This window comes from Apodemus sylvaticus, chromosome 17, assembly GCF_947179515.1.
Source record: "Apodemus sylvaticus chromosome 17, mApoSyl1.1, whole genome shotgun sequence".
Lineage (NCBI taxonomy): Eukaryota > Metazoa > Chordata > Mammalia > Rodentia > Muridae > Apodemus > Apodemus sylvaticus.
In genome coordinates this window covers 38,339,168-38,359,123 of record NC_067488.1, presented here as the reverse complement: position 1 = coordinate 38,359,123, position 19,956 = coordinate 38,339,168, and positions in this window count along the sequence as shown.

The following is a 19,956-nucleotide window of genomic DNA, read 5'->3' as shown; positions in this document are numbered from 1 at the left end:
CCACCCGTCACATAATAATCAAAACCCCAAATGTACTAAAAAAAGAAAGAATATTAAAGGCAGTAAGAGACAAAAGCCAAGTAACATAAAAGGGGAGACCTATTAGAATCACACCAGACTTCTCACCAGAGACCATGAAAGCTAGAAGATCCTGGGCAGATCTCATGCAGACTCTAAGAGAACACAAATGACAGCCAAGACTACTATACCCAGCAAAACTCTCAATCACCATAGATGGAGAAACCAAGTTATACCATGATAAAACCAAATTTACACAATACCGTTCCACAAACCCATCCCTACAAAGGATAATAGGTGGGAAACACCAATACAAAGAGGAAAACTACACCCTGGAAACTGCAAGATAGTAAACTTCTTTCATCAAACCCAAAAGAAGACAACCACTCAAATATAAAAATAACATCAAAAATGACAGGAAGTAATAATCACTATTCCTTAATATCTCTTAACATCAATGGCCTCAATTCCCCAATAAAAAGACATAGACTAACAGACTAGATATATAAACAGGACCCTAGATTTTGCTGCATATAGCACACACATCTCAGTGTCAAAGACAAACACTACCTTAGAGTAAAAGGCTGAAAGACAATTTTACAAACAAATGGTCTCAGGAAACAAGCCGGATTAGCCATTCTAATATTAGATAAAATTGACTTTCAACCTAAAGTCATCAAAAGAGACACAGAAGGACACTTCTTGATGATTAAATGAAAAATCCACCAAGAAGAACTCTCAATTCTGAACATCTATGTGCCAAATGCAAGGGCACCCTCATTCGTAAAAGAACCCTTACTAAAGCTCAAAGCACACATTGTACCTAACACAATAATTGTGGGTGACTTAAACACTCTACTCTCCTCAATGGACCTATCAAGAAAACAGAAACTAAACAGGGACACAGTGAAACTAATTGAAGCTTTGGACCAATTGGATTTAACAGATATATATAAATCATTTCATTCTAAAGCAAAAGAATATACCTTTTTCTCAGCACCTCATGGTACCTTCTCAAAAATCAACCATATAATTGGTCACAAGACAGACCACAACAAGTGTAAGAAGATCAAGCTAACCCCATGCCTCCTACCAGATCACTATGAATTAAGAGTAGTTTTCAATAGCAACAAAAACAACAGAAAGCCCACATACACATGGAGGCTGAACAATACTCTACTCAATGATATCTTGGCGAAAGAAAGAAAGAAAGAAAGAAAGAAAGAAAGAAAGAAAGAAAGAAAGAAAGAAAGAAAGAAAGAAAGAAAGAAAGAAAGAAAGAAAAGACTTTTTAGAATTTAATGAAAATGAAGGTACAACATACCCAAATCTATAGGACACAATGAAAGCAGTGCTAAGAGGAAAACTCATAGCTCTGACTGCATTGAAAAAGAAACTTGAGAGAGCATACACTAGCAGCTTAATGGCAAACCTGAAAGCCCTGGAACAAAAAGAAGCTAATTTACCCAGGAGAAGTAGAAGACAGGATATCATCAAACTCAGGGCTGAAATTAATCAAATAGAAACAAAGAGAACCATACAAAGAATCAACGAAACCAGGACTTGGTTCTTACAGAAAATCAAAAGATAGATCAACCCTTAGCCAGACTAACCAAAGAGCACAGAGACAGTATTCAAATTAACAAAATTAGAAATGAAAAGGGAGATATAACAATAGAATCTGAGGAAATTCAAAAAAATCATCAGATCCTACTACAAAAGCCTATATGCAATACAACTGGAAAATCTGGAGGAATTGGACAATTTCCTAGGCAGATACCAAATATGAAAATTAAGTCAGGGTCAAATAAATCATCTAAACAGTCCCATAACTCCTAAAGAAATAGAAGAGATCATAAAAAGTCTTCCAACCAAAAAAAGCACAAGACTAGATGGTTTTAGTGCAGAATTCTATCAGACCATCAACAAAGACATAACACCATAACTCGGCAAATTATTCCACAAAATAGAAACAGAAGGAACACTACACAACTCGTTCTAGGAAGCCATAATTGCACTGATACCAAAACCACCCAAAGATCCAACAAAGAAGAAGAACTACAGGCCAATATCCCTTATGAATATTGATGCAAAAATAATAAAATTCTTGCCAATAGAATCCAAGAACTCATCAAAATGATCATTCACCATGATCAAGTAGGCTTCATCCCAGGAATGCAGGGATGGTTCAATATAAGGAAATCCATCAATGTAATCTGCTATATAAACAAACTCAAAGACAAAAACCACATGGTCATTTCATTAGATACTGAAAATGCATATGACAAAATTAAGCATCCTTTCATGCTAAAAGACTTGGAAAGAACAGGAATTCAAGGCCCATAACTAAACATAGTAAAAGCAATATACAGCAAACCAGTAGTCAACATCAAACTAAATGGAGAGAAAATTGAAGCAATCCCACTAAAATCAGGGAATAGACAAGGCTGCCCCCTCTCTCCATATCTTTTCAATATAGTATTTGAAGTTCTGCCTAGAGCAAATAAGGAGATCAAAGGGATACAAATTGGAAAGGAAGAAGTCAAACTATCACTATTTGCAGATAATATGATATATACTTAAGTGACCCAAACAACTCCACCAGAGAACTCCTACAGCTGGTAAACAACTTCAGCAAAGTGGCCAGATATAAAATCAACTCAAGGAATCAGTAGCCTTCCCATACTCAAAGGATAAACAGGCTGAGAAGGAAATTAGGGAAATAACACCCTGCATGATAGCCACAAACAATATAAAGTATCTTGGTGTGACTCTAACCAAACAAGTAAAAGATCTGTATGACAAGAACTTCAGGTCTCTGAAGAAGGGAATTGAAGAAGACCTCAGAAAATGGAAATATCTGCCATGTTTGTGGATTGACAGGATTAATATAGTAAAAAAGGCCATCTTGCCTAAAGCAATATACAGATTCAATGCAATCCCCATCAAGATACCAACTCATCTCTTCATAGAGTTAGAAAGAGCAATTCTCAAATTCAACTGGAATAACAAAAAACCCAGGAGAGCTAAACTATTCTCAACAGCAAAAGAAGTTCAAGGGAAATCAGTATCCCAGACCTCAAGCAGTATTACAGAGAAATAGTGTTAAAAACTGCATAGTATTGGTACAGTGACAGGCAGGTAGATCAATGGAATAGGAATGAAGACCCAGCAATGAACCCACAAACCTATGGTCACTCGATCTTTGACAAAGGAGCTACAACTATCCAGTGGAAAAAAGATAGCCTTTTTAACAAATGGTACTAGCTCAACTGGAGGTCAGCATGCAGAAGCATGCAAATTGATCCATTCTTATCTCTTTGTACTAAGCTCAACTCCAAGTGGATCAAGGACCTCCATATAAAAGCAGACACATTGAAACTGGGGAAGACCCTTGAGGACATGGGCAAAGGAGATAAGTTCCTGAACAGAATACCAATAGCTTATGCTCTAAGATCAAGAATTGACAAATGGGACCTCATAAAATTACAAAGTTTCTGTAAGGAAAGGACACTGTAAAAAGGACAAAATGGCAACCAACAAATTGGGAAAAGATCTTCACCAACTCTACATCCAAAAGAGGGCTAATATCTAATGTACACAAGGAACTCAAGAAGTTAGACTCCAGAGAGCCAAATAACCCTATTAAAAATAGGGTACAGAGCTAAACAATGAATTTTCACCTGAAGAACTTCCAATGGCTGAGTAGCACCTTAAGAATTGTTCAGTATCATTAGTGATTAGGGAAATGCAAACCAAAACAACCCTGAGATTTCACCTCACACCAGTAAGAATGGCTAAGATTAAAACTCAGGAGACAGCTGGTATTGGCAGGGATGTGGAGAAAAAGGAACACTACTCCAGTACTGGTGGGAATGCAAGTTGGTACAACCACTCTGGAAATCAGTCTGGTAGTTCCTCAGAAAACTGGGCATGACACTTCTGTAGGACCCTGCTATACCACTCCTGAGCATATATCCAGAGGTTTCCCTGGCATGCCATAAGGACACATGCTCCACTATGTTCATAGCAACCTTATATCTGCTGTATCCAGAAGCTGGAAAGAACCCAGATGTCCCTCAATGGGGGAATGGATACATACAAAATATGGAGGAATATACAGAAAATGTGATATACTTACACAATGGAATATTACTCAGCAATTAAAAACAATGAATTCATGAAGTTCTTAGGCAAATGATTGGAACTGGACAATATCATCCTAAGTGAGGGAACCCAATTACAAAAGAAGACACATAGAATGCAGTCACTAATAAGTGGATATTAGCCCAGAATCTCTGAATACCCAAGACACAATTCGCATATCAAATGATTCCCAAGAAAAAGGGTGGGGTCCCTGGTCCTGGAAAGATTTGATCCAGCATTGTAGGGGAGTACCAGGACAGAGAAGAAGGAGGGGGTTGGTTGGAGAATGGGCAAAGGGAAGAGGGCTTATGGGACTTATGGAGACAGGGGAACTGGGAAAGGGAAAATCATTTGGATTGTATACAAAGAATATAGAAAATGAATTTTTTTAAATGGAATACATATTTAGATCTCTGCAACTTTAAAAAAAGAAAAAAGAAAACTATAAAGTTCTCACATTTACTGAAAGTAGTATAAATGTTCATGTCTTCACACTATCAAATTAATACTAAGTGACCTGAATTAAAAACTGAAAATTCCTTCAGTGTTATTGAATGTCACAGAAGACATAAGTGGCAGCTGTCAGATCCTAAGGAGTATATGGTATACATATTTTATACAATACAACTGAGTAAACTTGTAAACTGAACTGTGGTGTAGTGAGTCAGCGCAGCAGTCAGTTCCAAGGAAAAGGGTGCCCAGAAAGAGCCAAAAAGTCATTCTCTATATCTGGAAATGTTTTATGCTTTGATTTGGTTATCAGCATCCTAATTATTTGTACAATTTCATGATATTTTCTATACTTTAGTAACATTTTTAAATGCAATGAATAAACTATTATCTTTGTTCAATATAAAATGTGTTTATTACATAAATCTGTATTTTCCATGCAGAAATATTCCAACTATCATCTGGATCAGTCTTAGGTCTTTCCTGAAAGAGTGTTCAGACAGTAAAAACAATTAAAGTCTTTTCCTCTGTTTTGTTTGCTAGTTTAAGAACTAGTTAGCAGAGTGAAAATAAGGAAGCATGCACCCTGTCGATTAGCTAGCAAATGCAGTGTGAGGGATTTTAAATGTTTTTTTGAGATTTTAATTTACTTGCATCCTTTCCCCTTCCCTTCTCTCCCCTCAAGCCATCCCATGCACTAACCAACCTGCCCTCTGTACATTTTATGGCCTCTTTTCTGCTTAATTGTAGTTACATATGTGTTCATGCACACAGGCACATATTCATAAATACATAAACACAGTCTGCTCAGTTTGTATGTTACTCAGATGGTTTCTGGACTGATCACTTGACATTGGATAACCAATTGATTTTTCTCTTCCACTGGGAACATTATGTCTCCTGCTCTCACCATTCCTGGGATGCTTATAGGTCTGAATAATCAAGGATTCATGGAATGTTCCCCCATCCATGTTTGTTTGCATGTATATTGTTTTTATTCTTATTGCTAAGGCAGTTATGTTGAAGGGACTGGATAAGTGTGACTTCTGACATTTCAAGGAGACATAATCTTCTAGTAAACTCTCTTACAATTTTTCTACCCACTCTTCCTCAAATGATCCCTGAGTCTTGGGTGCAGGAAATGAATTGAAGTTGTACCTTAACATACTTTAAAATTCAATTTACAGCCTCAACTTTTATTACAACCATTTCTCAGGGTTCTCCCTGTACATTCACACACACATGCACATTGTGTGTCCAAACATATAAACACAGAAATATATGCACTTACATAGGCACACCAGTGCACAAACATGTACTTACATTCATTCACTAACTCATCAAGGTTTTCTCCTTTTTGTTAGGAGCAACCTATCAACTCAGCCTTTACCATATTCCCACACTCAGCCTTAGAAAATCTGTGTGCATTTCCTATTTACTCCCCTACTTGGACTACAATTATCATACACACACACACACACACACACACACACCACGCTATTTACTACTAATAAACTTAAACATATTTTAGCTTAAAACTATGGCTTTTAGAAACCTCATTAGAAATTAAGCTACATGGTTCATCCAGAAGACATAAATGATTATGTTATTGCCTCTCCATCACTTCATAGAATAATATAAAAGTAGAATCACTCCAGGTTGGGGACAGAAGGCAGTAGTCTCTTAACAGCAGATGACTTTCTTCCATTCTGAACATGAATGTCCCCCAGGAAGTCCATCTGGGTAACAATGAGTTGACAGAATGTTTCAAGAATGATCCTTTCAGTGAGAAAGGAGATGACAAGATGGTACAAGATGAAGAAATGAAAGAAAAAAGCGCAGTAATGAGGTCTACAAAGGGGCGCATTTGCAACTAAGAGTTGTTTACAAATACAAATGTAGGATAAGCAATAAGCTTTGACTCTGAGGAGACTGCTGGAGACCACGTTTTATTTAAGCCAATAAATCATCTAGAGATGAAATTATGACCAAGCCTACATTTAGAGGATTTTGTATTCAGTGATAAATCACTCTGGCTCTTAGATGCTCTCTTAAGATCAGTACAAAGCAAAAAATAATGTAATTTAGTTCACAGCCCACTGCCCCAACAGCAACCCATCATGTCTGGTGTTATGGCACAAGGCTTCTTATTGATGGCCCTAGAAATACCAGATTAGGAATAAACTCTCAACACAGGGGGATAATTGATAATTCTTTCTTTTCTTTTCTTTACTTTCTTTTTACATTTCATTTTATAATTTTCATCATTGCTGGGGATCCTGAATGGTGCTTTACACATATCTTAGTAGATACCTAAAACAGAGATTGACTTAGTTTCTGTGAGAGAAAAGAGCGGGATTACAATAGCTTAGATCATGGCTTTTCTCAGTAGCCTTTGTGCCACCTTCATGTATGCCAACCAGAGCCGTACTGTGAAGTTTTCTCAAGACAAGTAGCATTCTCTAAGCACAATTCTATATATCCTGGTTAATTATTTACTATGTGGTAAGATCCCATTCATTCTTTAGGCTCTTCTTGAAATGACATTTTTTTTTACAGAGACATTTCCTGTTCTTTAATTTGTTTTGAAATCTACAGTTAAAGTCCCATAAAATCACCCAAGTATGCCTCCTGATAGTAGCCATAAATACAGAAATATAATATAGAATTTCAAGTAAAGAAATGTCTGCCTCATTCACTGTTGCAAATCTAGTGCTCTGTTTCCAGAATCAATAGACCAATGAGGGAGCATGGGACATTATTGGAGAAAAAATAAAAAAGTTTACAAAGTTTGAAATAAGTAGGTATTTAGCAGATAGGATTGAATGTTTGAAAGGATGGAAGGGCAACAAAATAAATTAGTCATTTAGTAGATAAATAAATGTATGCTTTGCTAAGGATATATTCACAATTCTATTGGCTCTACTGTGATTCTGTTCTTGTGCACATCCATGCCAAAGAGGCAGCTCATCTTAAAAGGACATCTCTTTTAAACACAAGGGCTCTAGGATGAAATAGTTCTCTGATAATATTCATTATATTTTATATGCCCCACCAACACACCAAATGAAGGCTTTCTAGTAAATCTTTATAGAAACAAATAATTTGGAATGGGGCAACATGGTAATTGACTTGAAAGTAAACACTAGGTTGCCATTTAAATAACTATCCTCTCCTGAAACATGTACTCCACAGACCAACTCTGCATAAATGCAGCGAACACATCTATTAACTTAAAATGAATAAAACAGTATTTATAAAATGAGCAATTTAGATTTGATTAATGTTTATAAATGTGTTTACATATGAATTTAATATTAACCTATAGCTTAAAAGACTTAATTAGGCTTGGAATGTTGTTTTGGAGCACAATAAAAAGTACCCAACTCACAAAGGAGAAGGCAGCAGATAACTGCAAGCAAAAATGAGGTCAATTAATTAGGCAATTTGCATAAATTTGAATGATTATTTTCAGAGCATTTTTTTTGACAATTGGTTCTTCTTATTCCCATACTGTATTTTCAACATGTTATTTATACAACATGTCAGTCACCAAGCTAACTTGAGTGTGTGATAATCAGCTCAGGAGCAACATCAGTGCCCACAGTCTTTCTGAGTAGTAAACTCAGCAAACAAAAAATAATAAGATGGCTAAGTGAGGACAAGTGCAGCACATGGTGGGTCATCAATTTCTTGTGGAAAACTATGCTTTATATATACCTATGGAATATTGACACTCAGCCACTAGAACAGAATACAATATGGCACTTAATTGTTAATGGTTCAAAGAGAGCTGTCATGAACTTTTCAAGGTCAATGAATACAAAACATCTAAAGATTATTTTTTGTAGCATCACTTTATAACCCAAACTCATCAACAATTTTGCCCTCTGTTTTATACTTGCTTAACTCTCTTGGGAATTTCATCATATTTAACCATTGCTTGAGTTGATTTATGAAAGTTTATATGGACACATATGGAAATATATCTACAAGCATCCTCATAGTCTTACAAATTAGTTATACTGATGCTTCTGATTAGATAAATTGCCATGAACAACCCTTATTTTCTCCAATAATGAGTTAACATTATTGATACTCCCATTAAAAACATAAGCATCTATTTATTAACATAATCATTGGCTTAGCTATGTATAACTTTATCTGCATCCCAACAAAAGTACAAGGAGGATGTTGTTATTGAGAAGCCAGGAACTATATAAGTGGTACAAGGGTAGAATAATAACACCAGAAACAGGTCATTCCTTCTAGGATCATCTCACGTCCAGCTGTGTAAGAGACATTTATTACTTGCCTTACCTGGTGTCCTTTTGTAAAAATAAAAAAAGGTGGGGAGCGAGAAATGTGTTCAGGATTACATTTGAAATATGAGAAACTTTAATTGGCGTAGTGTATCAATGTCAATGATGTACTGAATTCTTATTTTAAGAATTTCTCAGCCACAGGCTGAAAGGTATAGGCATGTATGTCCTATGAAGAACACAGAAATTCGAGTTACATCACTATTCTGGACAGATGATGAAATGAATATGAAGAACCCCCATGAGCCTAGCCTTACCGATTGGCAGGCATCATCTACAGTGTTCTCACAATAGCTTTAAAAAAGAAATAATTTCCACTTATTTATCTTGCAACCCAGGTTTATGAAATATTTTAATATATCTGATGCTTCTGAAATAGCAACTTAGACATAGGAGGTTAGGGAGAAAATTTTCCAGATTCCAACTCACAGATTGTGAATTCTGGCTATATTGCTTATCAGTGGAGTTGCTTCCAACAGTTCTATGTAGTTCCCTGAGTTCCTTCTACTTTTTTACACATTCTGCCTGTCCCATACTCTCCAAGTCTACAAAGGTAACATCATTATGCAAAATATGTCTAGGTTTTAGATTCATAAAGAAATGAGTTCCTATCATGCTGAAAGACCCATTGCGAGATTTCAGTTAATAGTCATAGTTTCATGTTCCTTGTTCATCACACAGGAAAAATAATCACTGCAGCTATACCACACCTTCTTTGTATCCAGTTAACATTTCTTTCTCTGCCTCCTGATTAATAGATCCTGCTTCTATTTTTGAAGTTGTGAAACTTTTAGGATATAGACCGTAAAGGATAGGATTTAATGGTTAAATGTGATTTCCATTCCCACATGAGCTATCTGCTATCTGATCCTCCAAAATGCCATACCCTCCTAAAGCCACATTCTGATGACCATACGTTCTCGTGCATGATGGATTGACAGTTACTGAATCCTTGAGCCCAAGTAATTCCTTCTGTACCAAAACTGCTTCTGTTAGGCATGCTTGTCTCAAGTAACTAACATTCCAATCAACCTCAATCAAAAAGAGCCCTGTTGCAAAATAGAAAAAAAATACAATGGGACCATTACCAGGGTAGGAAGTTAGGGGAGGGAACATGGTACAAGTAAACTTATCTGGAAAATGAGATTCTAGTTGATAGGGGTGGAAAGATAAAAAACTGAATGCAGGGGTAAAATAACAGAATATCTTAAAAAGTAATAAGGAATCATATTATTAACTATCAACCTAGAATATATATATATATATATATATGTGTGTGTGTGTGTGTGTGTATGTGTGTGTGTGTATACATACTTATGTAGTCTAAATAAAATTTTGACATTTGGGCTGACAATATTCACTCTAGGAGTTAAAGACCACCTAACAAGAACCCAATGCCAGGCAACAGAAGCTGACTTTTGATTGTTACAGCTTAGGAATATCTAAAAAAGCAGGTCAGAGGCATCCAAGAAATTCCACAAACTTTACAGACTACGATATTCCTTTTATCTGTTCCCTGATTTGGAAGATTATGACTATACTGCTGTCAAGGCCATGCCTTCCAGACACAGGACCAGGAGGAATTGACCTGGATGCCTACTCTTTATATAATTTTTGAACAAAGGTAATATTTAAAATGTTAAATAAGGCGATCCCTATTATTTACTCTAAATATATCTATTCCCACAATCAAGCCACATCCATGCTTCCCGTTATCTACTTGCCACAGACTTCCAGCAGCAAGAAAGTACTAAGTGAATTTTTAAAAGAGAGAAGCAACCAACAGTTATACCCAGCAATGATGTCTATGAACCATATCAATGACCAATATGGCATGAATATCTGAGTGTACAATAGTGACATACTTACCTTGGAAGTACCTAACTAGAGTTACTAATTAGTAATTCTAATTGGACTTAATATCTATTCAAAGGGTGGAATCATATCTGGTATTGGAAACTAAGACAACTAACCAGGGCTAGTGAAGTGATGGGGAGAACCTACTTTACTTATCAAGTATATTATTCCTAAATACTTCCTAATATTTGTCCTTATACTCAGATATAAGTGTAACCCTCACCCATCATCAAGAAAATTTATTTTTATAACAGAGGAGACCAGTACCGAAAACTATCACCAATGAACATGCAGAAATGTGGACCCAAACTCAATGGATATGTCTATAAAACAAGACCCACATCTAAGGCTCAGTTATTATATAAGTGGGGGAAGAAAGATTGTAAGATCCAGAGGATCATAGAGTTTTCTCTAAGACTGTGTCTCCTAATAATGTCAGAAGCTATATCTATGAAGTTTCAACATGACTGCCTAAATATGAAGTGAAGAAGGATAATAAGATGAGATAAACTAAGATAGTCAATGGGGAAGAACAATATATGTCAACACTACCCAAAGAACTAGACAATGCTGAGAGTAAAACAGTCTTCCCTAGTGAAAAGCATCCACATCTGTTATCCAGTACCAAATGGTCAGCCATGGGAACACACATATGTGCAACATTATATAGACAGAAAAGGTTATATTTAGGAATATATACTTCTATATACACATATATGTATGTAACAACAATTAATATCTATATGCATATATTGCGTGTATATATATACATAGATACAAACACAAACATATATACATATACACAGACACACAGACACACACACACACACACACACACACACACATATATATATATATATATATATATATATATATATATATATATATATATGTAACAACAATTAATGAAAAAGAGACCATGAATTTGAAAGAGGTCAAGGACGGATAGATGCAAGTGCTTGAAGGAAAAGAGGTAAAAAAGAAATGATGTAATTATAATCTCAAAATTATAAAAATTAACAACAAAGTTCAATTCAGAAAAAAATGGCCTGATGTTTACTTCAGAGTGCATTCTTTTGCACAGTCAGGCTCTCACTGTACACTTGCTCACCATTTCCTGTTTTCCACAGACTGCCAGAAACTTAAGGCAACACACAAACTCTTTGCCCTAAGTTGGGATGTTCTTGATTTTACTTTATTTTGAGCCTTCTGATTGTGCTAGTATATAATCACCAAGGAAATCAGCTAGACTTTCCTCTATCGTATCTCAGAAAAGGATGTTCTGTTATTTACAGGAAACACACTTACTGAACTCTCCTCCTAAAGAACGATGGCCCATGACAGAGCTGAACTCTGGAAATATTGATGAATCAAATAGATTTCTATTTGTAAGAAAAGTGGTTTTGAATGTGCATCCATTCTCTCTCTTATCCATTCCTATTGCATGAAGTTTTCTCAGAAAACGATGCCAATATGAGTAAAAATCAAAGTCTATGGCTAGCTGCAATTTCCTCCTTGCTCATATCCTAGACATAAGCTCTCAGAGAATTGATATACAGTCACTGTACTTGCAGTTTCTAGCCTATTTGGGTACTGCTTCCCCTTTGTGCCTACCTGTTTTCTTTTTAATTTTTTTTAAAGGAGAATAGTAGATAGACAGAAAACCAATATCTCTAAAACCCCTCACCATTTTTCACTTAATAGACAGCTGTCACATCCCAGAAAATTCCCTTTCTAAAGGCTTCAAAGTCATCCAGTTACTCTTCTCAGACTATAGCATCATCAGTGCTAAACTATACTAGGATATAAAAATTAACCCTGTGCTGAAGTTGTACAACAAGGTGCCCAAAGAAACTGCCTGGAAATTCGACTAAATCGTTTTAATTCAAGTTTGGCCATTTGAAGCTGAAATATGTTAGCATTCTAAACAATTGATTAAAGTTTATTGGAGTGATTGAGTTTATCAATTAAGCTAAAAGGTTATCTAAAGTTATGAGAATCCAGAAGGAAATAATAATAAATGAGCTATGGGAATTACTAAAGTTTTAACCAAGTGAAACTTGCTTAATATTTGTTATCTTAGACCTATTTATGATGTAGATATAGGACCACAGAGTGAAAAAACTCAAAGAATTCCTAGGAAATGTAAAAACACTGCTTGTATGCGAAACTACTCCTAGGGGTACAAGTGTGTGGTTACGAGAGTTTCTTTTTTAGTTTATGAGTGGGTGTCAGTGTAATGGCCTCAAAGAAACTCAGTTATAGTGGGTGTGAGAATAATATGCTCAAAGGAGAAAAACTGACATAAAACAGTTATAGAAATGGGGGAGAGATGGAAAAATAAAAAGATTAATCAATGGCAGTTGATCCCAAGAGCTCCAGAGCATAGTCAATGTATGATAAAATTTTCATCAAACCACAGTCACACACAGGTCCACAAGGACAAGGATGACAGGCTTAGAAGTGAAAATACACAATTCTTCTATAATGAAAATCCTAAATTAATATATAGGATTTACTATATGAATGAGTATACAGATTAACATGTATACGTACACATGCAGGTATCCTATGTACAAATGAATGTGTGTGCAGAAACAAATATATGTGTCATATTTATTCCTACTGTTATATGTAAAATACATACACATCTATGTATAGGATACAAGTACATATATTTAATATGTGTATAGAAGATATTTGTGCATGCATGTGTGCATATGTGTGTATATGTGTGTGCATGTCTGTGTGTGTGTGTGTGTGGTAAAAATGTATTTAATTACAAGGTGAGGAACAAAACAGTGATGCTCACTATCATCATTTCTTTTTGTGAGCATAAGACTAGAAACTAGCTTGTCTGTGTGTGTGTGTGTGTGTGTGTGTGTGTGTGTTAAAAATGTATTTAATTACAAGGTGAGGAACAAAACAGTGATGCTCACTATCATCATTTCTTTTTGTGAGCATAAGACTAGAAACTAGTTTGATCAACTCAAAAGGGAAAAAAGTAAAAATAAAAATGAGAAAGCACACACACAAACAAAAACCTCTAGAAATCCAAAATCAAAAGAAGGGTTTAAACTTTCTTTTTTGCTGATGCAAGCACTCTGTACACTGAGATCCCACCAAAAAGCCATAGCTGATATATGAGAAAATAAGATTAACATTCAAATATTAACTACACTTCCATGAATTACCTAAAAATGTATACACCAAATATTCATTTTTTATAGCGTCTATGATGGAGAACTTGGTTGTCTACTAGATAAAATCTGGATTTATTATAACTTAAAAAATGAAAGGACACACCTGTGAGGGATTTTTGCTTAATTTTAAATGGTGATCCACATTTAATCCAGACTTTGAGGTGGGAAAACACACCTATATTCTGGGTCATACCTACTGCTGGGAGCCTGTTTAAAGACACTGAAGTTAGAAGTACTTCTCTTTGACTGTGCTTACCTTTCTTTCTTTTTTCTTTCTTTCTTTTTTTAATTTTTTAATTTTTTTTTATTTTCTATATTCTTTGTTTACATTCCGAATGTTTTCCCCTTTCCAGGTTTCCCCCTCCCCATCGGTCTCATAAGCCCTCTTCCCTCCGCCCATTCTCCAATCACCCCCTCCCATTTCCCTGTCCTGGTACTCCCCTACAATGCTGGATCAAGTATGTTCAGAACCAGGGCCATCTCATACCTTCTTCTTGGGTATCATTTGATATGCTAATGGTGTCTTAAGAATTCAGAGCTTCTGGAGTAATTAATATGCACTTATCAGTGATTGCATTCCATATGTATTCTTTTGTGATTAGATTACCTCATTTAGGGTGATGTTTTCCAGTTCCAACTATTTGCTTAAGAATTTCATGAATTCATTGTTTTTAATTCTGAGTAGTATTCTATTGTGTAAATATACCACATTTTCTGTGTCCATTCCTGCATTGGGGGACATCTGGGTTCTTTCCAACTTCTGGGTATCATAACTAAGGCTGCTATGAACAGAGTGGAGTATGTGTCCTTATTGCATACCGGGGAATCCTCTGGGTATATGCGCAGGAGTGGTATAGCAGGGTCCTCCGGAAGTGTCATGCCCAGTTTTCTGAGGAACTGCCAGGCTGATTTCCAAAGTAGTTGTACCATCTTGCAATCCCACCAGCAGTGGAGAAGTGTTCCTCTTTCTCCATATCCTTGCCAACACCTGCTGTCTCCTGAGTTTTTAAACTTAGCCATTCTGACTGGTGTGAAGTGAAATCTCAGGGTTGTTTTGATTTGCATTTCCCTAATGATTAATCATATTGAACATTTCTTAAGGTTCTTCTCAGCCATCTGATGTCCTTCAAGTGAAAATTCTTTGTTTAGCTCTGTACCCCATTTTTAATAGCATTATTTGGTTCTCTGAGGTCTAACTTCTTAAGTTCTTTGTATATATTGGATATTAGCCCTCTGTCAGATTTAGGATTGGTGAAGATCCTTTCTCAATTTGTTGGTTGCCGTTTGTCCTTTTGACAGTGTCCTTTCCCTTAAGAAACTTTGTAATTTTATGAGGTTCCATTTGTCAATTCTTGATCTTAGAGCATAAGGTGTTGGTGTTCTGTTCAGGAACATTTCCCCTGTGCCCATGTCCTCTAAGGTCTTCCACAGTTTCTTTTCTATTAGTTTCAGTGTGTCCGGTTTTATGTGGAGGTCCTGGATCCACTTGGAATTGAGCTTAGTACAAGGAGATATGTATGTATCAATTCGCATTCTTCTGCATGCTGAACTCCAATTGAACCATCACCATTTGTTGAAAAGGCTATCTTTTTCCACTGGATGTTTTCAGCTCCTTTGTCAAAGATCAAGTGACCATAGGTGTGTGGGTTCATTACTGGGTCTTCAATCCTATTCCATTGATCCACTTGCCTGTCATTGTACCAATAAAATGAAGTTTTTAACACTATTGCTCTGTAGTAATATTTGAGGTCTGGGATACTGATTCCACCAGAAGTTCTTTTAATTCTGTAAAAGAAGTAGTTTTAGCTATCCTGGGTTTTATGGTATTCCAGATGAATTTGAGAATTGCTTTTTCTAACTCTGTGAAGAACTGAGTTGGGATTTTGATAGGGATTGTGTTGAACCTGTAGATTGATTTGGCAAGATGGCCATTTTAACTATATTAATCCTGCTAATCTATGAGCATGGAAGATTTTTCCATTTTCTGAGATCTTCTTCGATTTCCTTCTTCAGAGACCTGAAGTTCTTGTCCTATAGATCTTTCACTTGTTTGGTTAGAGTCACGCCAAGATACTTTATGTTGTTTGTAGCTATTGTGAAGGGTGTCATTTCCCTAATTTCTCTCCCAGTCTTCTTATCCTTTGAGTATAGGAAGGCTACTGATTTCCTTGAGTTGGTTTTGTAACCAGCCACTTTGCTGAAGTTGTTTATCAGCTGTAGGAGTTCTCTGGTGGAGTTGTTTGGGTCACTTAAGTATACTATCATATCATCTGCAAATAGTGATAGTTTGACTCCTTCCTTTCCAATTTGTATCCCTTTAACATCCTTATGTTGTCTAATTGCTCTAGCTAGGACTTCAAAAACCATATTGAAAAGATATGGAGAGAGGGGGCAGTCTTGTCTAGTTCCTGATTTTAGTATGATTATTTCAAGTTTCTCTCCATTTAGTTTAATGTTGGCTACCGGTTTGCTGTATATAGCTTCTACTATGTTTAGGTATGGGCTTTGAATTCCTGTTCTTTCCAAGACTTTTAGCATGAAATGATTATTAATTTTGTCAAATGCTTTTTCAGCATCTAATGAAATGACCACGTGGTTTTTGTCTTTGAGTTTGTTTATGTAGTGGATATCATTGATGGATTTCCGCATATTGAACCATCCCTGCATCCCTGGGTTGAAGCCTACTTGATCTTGCTGAATGATCGTTTTGATGTGTTCTTTGATTTGGTGGGCAAGAATTTTATTGAGTATTTTTGCATCGATATTCATAAGGGAAATTGGCCTGAAGTTCTCTTTCTTTGTTGGATCTTTGTGTGGTTTTGATATCAGCGTAATTGTGGCTGCGTAGAATGAGTTGGGTAGTGTTCCTTCTGTTTCTATTTTGTGAAACAGTTTGAAGTGTATTGGTGTTAAGTCTTCTTTGAAGGTCTGATAGAATTCTGCACTAAAACCATCTGGTCCTGTGCTTTTATTGGTTGGAAGGCTTTCCTAGACCCTTTCTATTTCTTTAGGGGTTATGGACTGTTTAGATGATCTATTTAATCCTGATTTAATTTTGGTATTTGGTATCTGTCTAAGAAATTGTTCATTTCCTCCAGATTCTCCAGTTGTGTTGAGTATAGGTTTTGGTGGTAGGATCTGATGATTTTTTGAATTTCCCCAGTTTCTGTTATATCTCCCTTTTCATTTTGAATTTTGTTAATTTGGATACTGTCTATGTGCCCATTGGTTAGTCTGGATAAGGGTTTATCTATCTTGTTTATTCTTTTCAAAGAACCAGCTCCTGGTTTTTTTGATTCTTTATATGGTTCTCTTTGTCTCCACTTGGTTGATTTCAGCGCTGAGTTTGATGATTTCCTGTCTTCTTCTCCTCCTGGGTAAATTCGCTTCTTTTTGTTCCAGGGCTTTCAGGTGTGTTGTTAAGCTTCTTGTGTATGCACTCTCCAGTTTCTTTTTTTTTCTTTTCTTTTTCTTATTCGATATATTTTTTATTTACATTTCAAATGATTTCCCCTTTTCTAGACCCCCACTCCCTGAAAGTCCCATCAGCCCCCTTCCCTCCCCCTGTTTTCCCACCCAACCCTTCCCACTTCCCTGTTCTGGTTTTGCCCTATACTGCTTCACTGAGTCTTTCCAGAACAAGGGGCCACTCCTCCATTCTTCTTGTACCTCATTTGATGTATGGATTATGTTTTGGGTATTCCAGATTTCTAGGTTAATATCCACTTATTAGTGAGTGCATACCATGATTGATCTTTTGAGTCTGGGTTACCTCACTTAGTATGATGTTTTCCAGCTCCATCCATTTACCTAAGAATTTCATGAATTTATTGTTTCAAATGGCTGAATAGTACTCCATTGTGTATATATACCACATTTTTTGCATCCACTCTTCTGTTGAGGGATATATGGGTTCTTTCCAACTTCTAGCAATTGTAAATAGGGCTGCTATAAACATAGTGGAACATGTATCCTTATTACATGCTGGGGAATCTTCTGGGTATATGCCCAGGAGTGGTATAGCAGGATCTTCTGGAAGTTAAGTGCCCAGTTTTCGGAGGAGGATCTTCTGGAAGTGAGGTGCCCAGTTTTCGGAGGAACCGCCAGATTGATTTCCAGAGAGGTTGTACCAATTTGGAACCCCACCAGCAGTGGAGGAGTGTTCCTCTTTCTCCACATCCTCGCCAACACCTGCTGTCTCCTGAGTTTTTAATATTAGCCATTCTGACTGGTGTAAGGTGAATTCTCAGGGTTGTTTTGATTTGCATTTCCCTAATAACTAATGAAGTTGAGCATTTCTTAAGGTGCTTCTCCGCCATCTGAAGTTCTTCAAGTGAAAATTCTTTTTTAACTCTGTACGCGTCAAAGGGATAAAAATTGGAAAGGAAGAAGTCAAACTATCATTATTTGCAGATGATATGATAGTCTACCTAAGTGACCCAAAAAACTCCACTAGAGAACTCCTACAGCTGATAAACAACTTCAGCAAAGTGGCAGGTTATATCAAGCAAATCAGTAGCCTTCCTATACTCAAAGGATAAGCAGGCTGAGAAAGAAATTAAGGAAATGACCCCCTTCACAATAGCCACAAACAGTATAAAGTACCTTGGGGTGACTCTTACCAAACATGTGAAAGATCTGTATGATAAGAAGTTCAAGACTATGAAGAAGGAAATGGAAGAAGACCTCAAAAAAATGGAAAAATCTCCCATGCTCATGGATCGGCAGGATTAATATAGTTAAAAAGGCTATTTTGCCAAAAGCAATATAAAGATGCAACGCAATACCCATCAAAATCCCAACTCAATTCTTCACAGAGTTATAAAGAGCAATCCTCAAATTCATCTGGAATAACAAAAAAAAAAAAAAAAAAAAAAAAAAAAAAAAAAAAAAAAAAAAAAAAACCAGGATAGCTAAAACTATTCTCAACAACAAAAGAAATTCTGGGGGTATCAGTATCCCTGACCTCAAGCAATAATACAGAGCAATAGTGTTAAAAACTGCATGGTATTGGTACAGTGACAGGCAGGAGGATCAATGGAACAGGATTGAAGATCCAGAAATGAACCCACACACCTATGGCCACTTGATCCTTGACAAAGGGGCGGAAAACATCCAATGGAAAAAAGATAGCCTTTTCAACAAATGGTGCTGGTTCAACTGGAGGTCAGCATGCAGAAGAATGCAAATTGATCCATCCTTGTCTCCTTGTACTAAGCTCAAATCCAAATGGATCAAGGACCTCCACATAAAGCCAGACACTCTGAAGCTAATAGAAAAGAAACTGGGGAAGCCCCTTGTGGACATCGGTACAGGGAGAAAGTTCCTGAACAGAACACCAATAGCGTATGCTCTAAGATCAAGAATTGACAAATGGGACCTCATAAAATTACAAAGTTTCTGTAAGGCAAAGGACACCATCAAAAGGGCAAATCAGCAACCAACAAATTGGGATCTACACCAACCCTACATCAGATAGAGGGCTAATATTCAATATATATAAAGAACTCAAGAAGTTAGACTCCAGAAAACCAAATAACCCTATTAAAAAATGGAGTACAGAGTTAAACCACTCTCCAGTTTCTTTCTGGAGGCACTCAGGACTATAAGTTTTCCTCTTAGCACTGTTTTCATTGTGTCCCATAAATTTGGGTATGTTGTGCCTTCATTTTCCCTAAATTCTAAAAAGTCTTTGATTTCCTTCTTTACTTCTTCCTTGACCAGGGTATCATTGAGTAGAGTATTGTTCAGTTTCCATGTGTATGTGGGCATTCTGTTGTTTTTGTTGTTATTGAAGACCACTTTTACTCCATAGTGATCTGATAGAAGGCATGGGATTATTTTGATCTTCTTAAATTTGTTGAGATCTGTCTTGTGACCAATTATATGATTGATTTGGGAGAATGTACCATGAGGTGGTGAGAAAAAAGGTATATTCTTTTCCTTTAGGATGAAATGTA